The following is a 9,220-nucleotide window of genomic DNA, read 5'->3' on the forward strand; positions in this document are numbered from 1 at the left end:
TTCAGTTTCCCTGCCCTTGAATTTACCTTCTCATCTTTGTTTTCAAATGATGATGTTTAGTTTTTGTATAAGGAGCAGATACAACCTGAGGATGGTTGAGTCTGACTTCTACCTGCTTCATAAAGGGAACATGTCCCATTAATAATAACCATAGCATCAAATAGATAGCTTCTTGGTCAAACACACCCCCCATATGCTCCTGATCCTCTCTCTACCAATTATTCAGGTTTGATATTCATTGTTGACTTAAAGGCTTTACTCACAGTATGTATGGTACTGAGAGTAAGGTTTATTAGGGAAATAGGTTGGGGAGTTGAGGAGTCAAAGAATATCATACAATGTTAGTCCAGCAGTCCCAAACCAGATAAACAGCAAGGTGAAATTTCTTAATTAGCTAAAGTCCAGATTTAATTCATCAATACAAATGCAAGAAGCCTCTTGTTTCCTTTATCATAAGCAAACATTGTCTCTTAGCAGTTCAGCAGTCAGCTTTTCCTTCAGTGATCCAGCAAGCAAAACCTTTAATTTAGGGTTTCTTTGGTTTCACTTTGCCACAATCTTTTCACAGCCATGCCACAGTATTTCCTTTCTCCATCACTGACACCAAGGTCTTGCTCTACAGTGTGGAAAACACTCTCTCTCACTCTTATATTAGTTCCACAGTTGTTGATGATTCACAAGACCTATGTCCACAGTTAAGATAGCTGGAAACCAGCAGGGACTAATGTAATGGCTAGAAATTCCAACTTAGAAACCAACAGCATACATATGTGGTTCAATTCCATCAGCAGTTCATGGGGAGAAGGATGAGCGGTCTCTTCCTGCATAAGTAACTGTCTTAGGAAACCCATTGGAGTGTCAGTTATGGGTCAGTTCCAACTGGATGGCACAAAATAACAAAACAACAACAATCATGTTAGATGATTTTGTTAAAGAAGCGTTGAGGACGATCTTGATTTTGTGGGTCAACTTGTTATTTAGCTGAAAAGGACCTCAGGATGTTTTAAATTGAAGGTTTAAAGACTACTTAAATGTAAGAATTTTGAGGAGTTCTCTAAGTCACTTTGTCTAGTAAATATGGATTTTATTTTCAAGAATTTAAAACTATATTAAAAATTTTTCTTTACGTTCATCAGTTGTGATGTAATGTGATCTTGGGAAGAATAGTTGATAATCATAGCTGGCACTATTATTTTTTTTTTTTAGTCTCTATAAATAAGGCCATGGTTCTACACTCTTCTAGGCTAATTTCTTTTTTAATTCATGTGTTTCTTTCTTTCTTTACTATATTAGATGGGTAAGAAACAATAATTGTGTTTTAGCTGATCATTTGCAGTCCTTCAAGTTATCTGACACTACTTATCTAACTAGAATATAGAACATAAATTTTTTTACTATATTATTCCAGTTGACTAAGTTTCCCACAAGATTATGGTTTTAAGCTTTTAAACCCAGGAAATTAATCTTACAAAATATTTAGTTATGTCTAAAAATGTTCTGTGATTGTACCCTCATCTGTGCTGTTGAGCCAGAACCAAATCATAGCTGACTCTTCAGTGGATTTTCAGATGCACTAAATCACAAGAGACCAGGAGGTTGTGAACAGAGGAGGGTAGCACTGCATGGTTTGAAATTGGGAAGGAGGTACACCAGGGTTGTATTATTTCTCCATGTCTATTCAGTCTGTATGCTGAGCAAATTATCTAAGAAGCTGGACTCTGTGAGGTGGAGTGTGGCATCAGGATTGAACAAAGATTCATCAATAACCTGCATTATGCAGATGACACACTCTTGCTTGCTGAAAGTGAGGAGGGCTTGAAGCTCTTGTTCCGGAAGATCAAAGAATGCAGCCTTTGGTATGGATTATAATTCATTGTCAGGAAAACAAAGATTCTTACCACTGGACCTATAGGCAATGTCATGATGGATGAAAAGGAGATTGAGACTGTCAGCAGCTATATCTTGCTTGGATCCACAATTAAAACCCTTGGTATGGGCAGTCAGGAAATTAGGAGACACATTGCACTGGGAATATTTACAGTTAGGGACCTGTCCAAATTATTGAGGAGTAGTGATGTCAGTTTGAAGACTAAGGTGCATCTGATTCAGGTCATGGTCTTTCTGATCACTAGCTATGTGTCTGAGAGCTGGACAATGAATAAAGATGACAGAAAAAGAACTGATGGGCTAGAACAGAGTTCAGATCTTTTATTTATAGGTTCACAGTGACTCTTGCCCGACTCAACGGCACCTAACAATAACAACAACAACAATTCAGTCTATGACATTGAGCATGCATATTTAATTTCATGAGGTCCCAAGTATCTAATTGGTCTTCTGCTACTTGTGCATTTGTAGTTGTATTTGGTAATCCTCTTTTTTAGAATTTGGTATTTTAAAAATTAGATCATTTTGCCCACTAATGCTTAGTCAGTATTGGAAGCACTTTCAGGGTTGCTGCTGCACAGATACTACCTTTGTAAACCCATATAATTAGACTGACTAAAATCTTCAGTAAAATGCTCTTTCACTTGCATGCTTATATATGGACTCAGAAGCAGATACTCTTTATCTAATACAGTTTGAAGCATAATAGTCACAACCACATTGATGCTATTTACCAAATGTGTCTTGCAATTAACAAGCATTCAGACCTTTTATTTTTTTCCTTATTCAATTTTTTAAAATTTTAATTGTGATTTTAATGAAAGTTTATAGAGAACTTGAATTTCCATTTATTCATTGTTACACATTTTCCTCTCTATCTACCCACTCAGTTCACTTTCTCTTTGAAAAAAAAAATTCTTCCATTGTTGTACAATTTCCTTCCCACCCTACCTCCAGTCCACTTTGCTATGAAGCTTTTATTCTGGACTGTTGTTATGCAAATAATACCTAATCTTATATTCCTTTTAAAAAGTTCTTTCCCTCATTTGTTTCAATGCAGTATACATTATTTATCCCCTCTTTTCTTAGTTTATCCCCAACCCCCATGTCAGTCCCGTTTTATAACAGTGGTGGTATGCAGTATTTGTCCTATTGTGACTGAGATAGTTCACTCAGCACAATGTCCTCCAGGATCACCCATTTTGTATAATATTGCATGAGCTCCTTGTTTTTCAGTTCTGTGTAGTATTCCATTGTGTGAATATACCACAGCTTCTCTATCCATTTCTTTGTTGATGGGCACTTGGGTTGCTTCCATCTCTTTGTTATTGTGAACAATGCAGCAGTAAATGTAGGTGTGCATATATCTGTTTGGGCAGTTCTGGTTTCTTTAGGATATATTCCCAATAGTCGAATTGCCAGGTCAAATGATATTTCTATTTCCAATTGTTTTAGAAAACTCCATACTGCCTTCCATAGTGGTTACCCATTTTACACTCTCATCAACAGTAAATAAGGCTTCCAGTTTCTCCACAACATCATCAGCATTTGTTGTGTGCTGTTCTGTTGAATTTTGCTATTGTTATTTGGGAGAGATGATATCTCATAGTTAGTTGTGTTGACAGACCCTTTTCTTGATTTGTTCTAAGAGGAAGTCATATTTTACCTAAGAAACTATTGAAGACCTTGCAAACTCAAAATGGTTCTCGTTAAAAATGAATTTTCGATATGGAAATTAAAAGAAATGTGTAAATATATAATAGTATTCTTTTTTCTTCTTATAATTTAAAGGTAATAAACACTGTTAATTCCAGGCAGCACAAATCTGGACCTGGTTTAATTTATTATCTCTTATCATTAGATCCAAATGTGCTTTGTTGAATTTCATTGTATAAAGTAGTCAACATCTTAGGGAAGGAGTGTTAATGTCTGCCTCCCTTTCTCTTATTGACAAAATAAAACCGACTCACATAATTTCAAATCCTAACTCAAGTCCATGTCAAGGCCAAATTTTCACATAAACTTGGAGTTTGGAGCCATGGGAACGTCTATGTCCTTTTTACTCATTGATCTTGTCAAGGACTGTGACTCAGTTGTTAAAGTTTGTAGATTTTTTTTTTAAACTCTGGTCAGCAGTAACTGTCATCTTCACCTACTCAGTGTTAGAGCGCTTGTGAAACACCTGTGAGAATCTTTTAGGGAACAAGAAGCACTTCTCAGTATCCCCCACACCAATTGGGATATTTATGACAGAACAAACTGCATTTTAACTTTTCACTTGCCTTGATGATATAGCCTCTTCTTTCTCTTCCTCCTGGAATAAGACAAACTCACCTTGGCATAATTTAAATCTCTTTCACGTAAGTGTGTCATACAAAGACCAACATCCTAGAGTCTCTTTGATGGCAATGGCTGAATGTGAGTGACAGCCACTGTCAAGTCTCCAGGTTTCAGCTGTTAACCAAAAGATTGGTGGTTGAAACCCTGATGATCTATTTTGCAAAAATTAGCCCTCCAAGATGTTGTTATGGATCACAGGTCTACTCTGGTACACGTAATTGACTTGATGGCAATTGGCTTTCCCCGAATAGTGTGTAATCGAGATTCTCCATCAGTTACTCTGGGAGAAAGTGCATTGGTGTCACGGAGATTTTGTGCTTGGCTGGTAACCAGAATGATGTAGATTTGAACTACCAGCTGTTGTGCAGGAGAGAAAAAAAAACCAGGAGACTCTGCTTGCATCAAGATTTACAGCCTTGGAAACCCTATGTGGAGTTCCGCTCTGTCCTGTGGGGCCCCAGTGAATTGGGGTTGACTGAGCAGCAGTGGGTTACTAGGGAAGAGTTAATGCATTTGCCAGTTATGCAGAAGCGTCTGGTCCTCCATGACTCTCTTTTCAACATCAGAATCGCCTCAGACCACCAGACACAGCTTTTTGGTATGTGTCTTTTATGCTGACTCTGCTGAATGTGCTCCCTGCAGTGTGACAGAGATAACAAGACAACTGCAGGCTTGTGGAATAACAATGCAATTCCCCCACAAAAGGCACCCCTGTGGGTAGATAACCATGCTGACATCTTGTGAATGGTGTGAATACCTCAGACCCCCTCCCCCCACCTCCATGCCCTCACAGTCAATTTAAGGGTACTGGCCAACATGAGAGATTCTGCAGTTAATTGTGGAATTTTATCAGCCTATCAGTGTCAGACAGGAGACTCTGATAGTATCTCAGCCTTCATCCTGCAAGCTGAAATTCTCACCTTAAAGTAGCGAGTTGGAATGCCAGGGTGAGGGAGTGTGTATCTTTAGGATGCCCTCAGTGAGTTCTAGCTTGTGGCTAAGATACACTACAGTCAGTATCTTAAGGATTTTTTTTTCTCCCAAGATTGGCGGTACTCTCCCAGTTGCAAGGTTTACCAGACTTGGATTAGCTAAAGAAATTTGGTATGTTGCTGCTTTACTTCAGTGGTCAAGAATCTCCTGTAGACACCATAGACATACAAGTGTAAAGATAGACTAGCTAGCATTAGTGAGGAGAGGGTGGTGATTATGTGCAGCTATGTTGAAGTGCTTATAGGATCCAATGTTGAAAATCTTTGATTTCCTTCCAGCCCATTAGAAAAAGGTTCATTTGTGTTTTGTGAGTGCAGTGGTTAAAGTCACACAAAATAAGCTGTTCAGCCTTTACCCATTTCCAGATTGGTAGACAGGATTTGAAATAACTGACAGCTTTGTGTAGATATCAAGATATATTAGACATTCATTCCTCAAGATTTGAAAGATTTTTTTTTTACCCTAAAAAGAGTTTGCAGATTTTTCTCATTCCCTACTTTGTAATAGGTAGAAAATTCTTCCTAATGGAATTATGCTAAAGGAAAAAAGAAACCATAAAAACCCCACTTTCAGTGAGATGTGATCCATCTATATCGACGCCTAATGGCAGCCACAAGGCACATTAGGCTATTGAATACTTCAAATGTGTCAGCCAAGGAAGAGAATTTTAAACTTAATAAATGTTAATGGATTTAAATGTAAACCTAACAGCTGATCATTGATTCAGTTATTGGCAGGTTTAACTGTATTATTTGGAAGAACTTGGGTATGTGGCTCTCCTCTCACAACTATGTATTTTAAGAAATTTGAACGCAGATTAAGTATTTCTGGTAAAAAAATTCAGACAAACTGTAAATATAAAATACATGCCTAGTTTCAAAGACTTTGTACAAAACTCACTGGTCCTTTTCATACTACTTTTAAGTTCAAATACTACTTTGGGTATATTCGTTTTAATAAAGTAGGTTACTTTCCCTTGGTTTTGTTTTGCTTTTACATGCCTAATAGAACTTCTAGAAAGCTTCTGCTTAGAAATTGAAGCCACAGGGCAGTCCCCAAATGGCTTAAGAAATAAGTATACTTAGGAACATTTCATTCATTTGCAAGAAGAAAAGGCCTTCAAGAGCATGAGTACAAATTGTACAGAAGAGGAAATCTGCCAACTTGGCCTATGAGAGATCCCCTGAACAGCAACGGTGAGACAGATGGCTCTAAACTGATACTTTTAATAGACTGTAAATATTGGCATTCACAAAGGTGTTTATGATAAGTGGGCTTAACATGAGGTGGTAAAAGGCATTGCTGGATCTCCAAAGGTTTATATCTGGACCTCCTGTTCCCCAAAGCATGGTATATTTTTATAAACTAGTGATGCCTTTAATTGTCTTCATGAGAGAAGAGAAGTGTGTCAACAGTTAAAGGTTAAGAATTGGGCTGAGGGAGCTCAGTGATCACCCCCTGTGTGCCACAGCCTATCCTGATAAAGGTGTTGGTTCTGTTATTAGGTGCTGTCAAGTTGAACATGATTCATGGCGACCCTGTGAACAACAGACCTTAACCTTGACCTATCCTGTGCCTTCCTCACCATGCCTGCCGTACTGGAGCCCATTGCTCCAGCCACTGTGTCAGTCTATCTCATTGAGGGTCTTCCTCTCTTGCACTGACCCTCCACCTTTCCAAGCATGATGTCCTTTCCCAAGGACTGGCTTCTAACCACATGCCCGAAGTGTGTGAGGTGAAGTTTCATCAACCTTCCCTCTAAGAAGTAATTATCTACACCTTCTTCAAGACATGTTTGGGTTTTTCCTCGTCAGTCCATGGGCGATTCAGCACTCTTCTCCAGTACTTCTCAAGGTCATCAAGTTTTCTGTCATCCTTAGTTAGTGCCCAGCTTTCTGACATGTTGTTGCTGTGTACCATCAAGTCAAAACTGACCCATAGCGGACCCTCCAGTGGATTTTCAGAGGCAGTTAACTGCACAGAAGGAGTTTGCCCATCCTTCTTGCATGGGGCACCTGGTGGATTTGACCCAGCTGCCTTCGGGATTTCAGTGCAGCTTTTTGCCACTAGGCCAGAGCTCCCTTTCTGACATATAGGAAGCAATTAAAAAGGACATCTCTTGGATCAGGCACACCTTAGTCCTCAAACCGATATCACTACTCCTCAGCACCTTGGAGAGGTCCCTAACCACAGATTTGCTCAACACTACACCAGGGAGCTCTGGTGGCCTGGTAGTAAGAGGCTGCACTGCAGTCACAAAAGCACATAGTTTGAATCCAACAGCTGCTCTGAGCGATAAGGTTGGGCAGTTTGTCCAGTGTAATTTATTGCCTCTGAAAACCCACTGGAGGGTCAGCTATGGGTTGTTCCCACTCAAAGGCAAACAACAACAGATTTTTGGTTTTTTTATTTCTTGACTGCTATTGTCAAGGGTAGCCCTTATCACATTTGACACATCAATGCCACAGTGTTTAGCATCACAGCAACCATGAGTTACCTCTGTCCAGCAGATGGACAGACCAGTACTATATCACTTAGAAGAATGTTTGACCAAAACCAGTTAAAACCAGACCTGAGGGCTGCAGATTAAAATTACCCACCTTTGTCTTGGTAGCATAACTTTCTATCCACTAGGCAAACAGAGTTCTCTTGATGTTGTTGTTGTTAAATGCTGTTGAGTTGTAGATAACACATAGTGATCCTATGAACAAAAACCCTGAACACTTATATAACTTTCCTTATTTATCCAAATTCATAGAATTTCTGGAGCCAAGCTAACATTGTCCACCATGGGTAACCATTATTGCATTTGACACATCAGTGTCATGGTGTTTCACATCACAACAACCATGAGTTATCTCTGTATAGAAAATGGACAGACCAGTGCTGTATCACTTAGAAGAATATTTGACCAAAACCAATTAAAACTAGGCCTGAGGGCTGCAGATTAAAATCACCCACCTTTGGCTTGGTGGTGATTGTTGTTAAGTGCTATCCGAGTCAGAGACAACTCATAGTGACCCTATGAATGAAGGACGTGGACACCTGTATAACTTTCGTCCTTCCTCCAGGTTCATAGGGTTTCCAGAGGCAAGCTATTATGGAAGTGGTTGCCACTACTGCTTCCAAGCTTGTTTTTATCAGGGAGCTATACCAAACACTGTCCACCCTGAGTAACCATTCCCGCATTTGACATATCAGTGTCACAGTGTTCAGCTTCACAGCAACCACGAGTTACCTCTGTACAGCAAGTGAATATACCAGGGTTATACTACCTAGAAGAACATTTGGTAGCATAACTTTCTATCCACTAGGCCAGCAGAGCTCTCTGTTTTTGTTGTTGCTGTTAAGTGCTACAACTTCCCTTGCCCTAGCTTTTTGTGACAGTGGTCTTATGTGGTATTTGTCCTTCTGTGACTTACTGACTTCATTCAACATAATGTCCTCTAGACATATTAATGTTATATATTGTCTTCATTGTTTTTCATTGTTGCATAGTACTTCATTGTGTGAATGTAGTGTAGTTTCTCTATCATTCATTCATCAATGGACACTTGAGATGTTTCCATGTCTTTGCTGCAAAAAATTATTAAGATCCTTTGATATCATTTTAGCTTGTACAGTTGTTTTATGATTAGCTCGCTAATGTAGGACACACCTAATTTACTGTAAACTGAGGGGGCAGCATTTTCATGTTTTATTGCTAACCTTTTATAAACTTTAAAATTGTTATTGTTGTTATGTGCTGTCGAGTAGCTTGCGACTCATAGCGATCCTATGTACAACAGCCCTAAACCTTGCTGTATCCTGTGCCAGTCACATTGGCTCTGACACACCCATCCCAATTATCCCAGTCACTGAATCAATCCACCTCATAGAGGGTCTTCCTCTCCTGTGCTGTCCCTCCACCATACCAAGCATGATGTCCCTCTCCAAGGACCTGTCTCTCCTTACATGTCCAAAGTAAGTCAGATGAAGCCCCAGAATCCTTGCCTCCAAG

General features: G+C 39.2%; 1 protein-coding gene across 1 annotated transcript in view; it reads left to right on the forward strand.

The window, feature by feature from the left end:
- Positions 1–9,220, forward strand: part of DNAH11 (dynein, axonemal, heavy chain 11) — a 481,900-nt gene that overhangs the window by 103,958 nt on the left and 368,722 nt on the right. The window lies entirely within an intron of this gene.

This window comes from Elephantulus edwardii, unplaced genomic scaffold (genome assembly GCF_000299155.1).
Source record: "Elephantulus edwardii isolate Elephantulus edwardi_28Jun2011 unplaced genomic scaffold, EleEdw1.0 scaffold00007, whole genome shotgun sequence".
Taxonomy (NCBI): domain Eukaryota; kingdom Metazoa; phylum Chordata; class Mammalia; order Macroscelidea; family Macroscelididae; genus Elephantulus; species Elephantulus edwardii.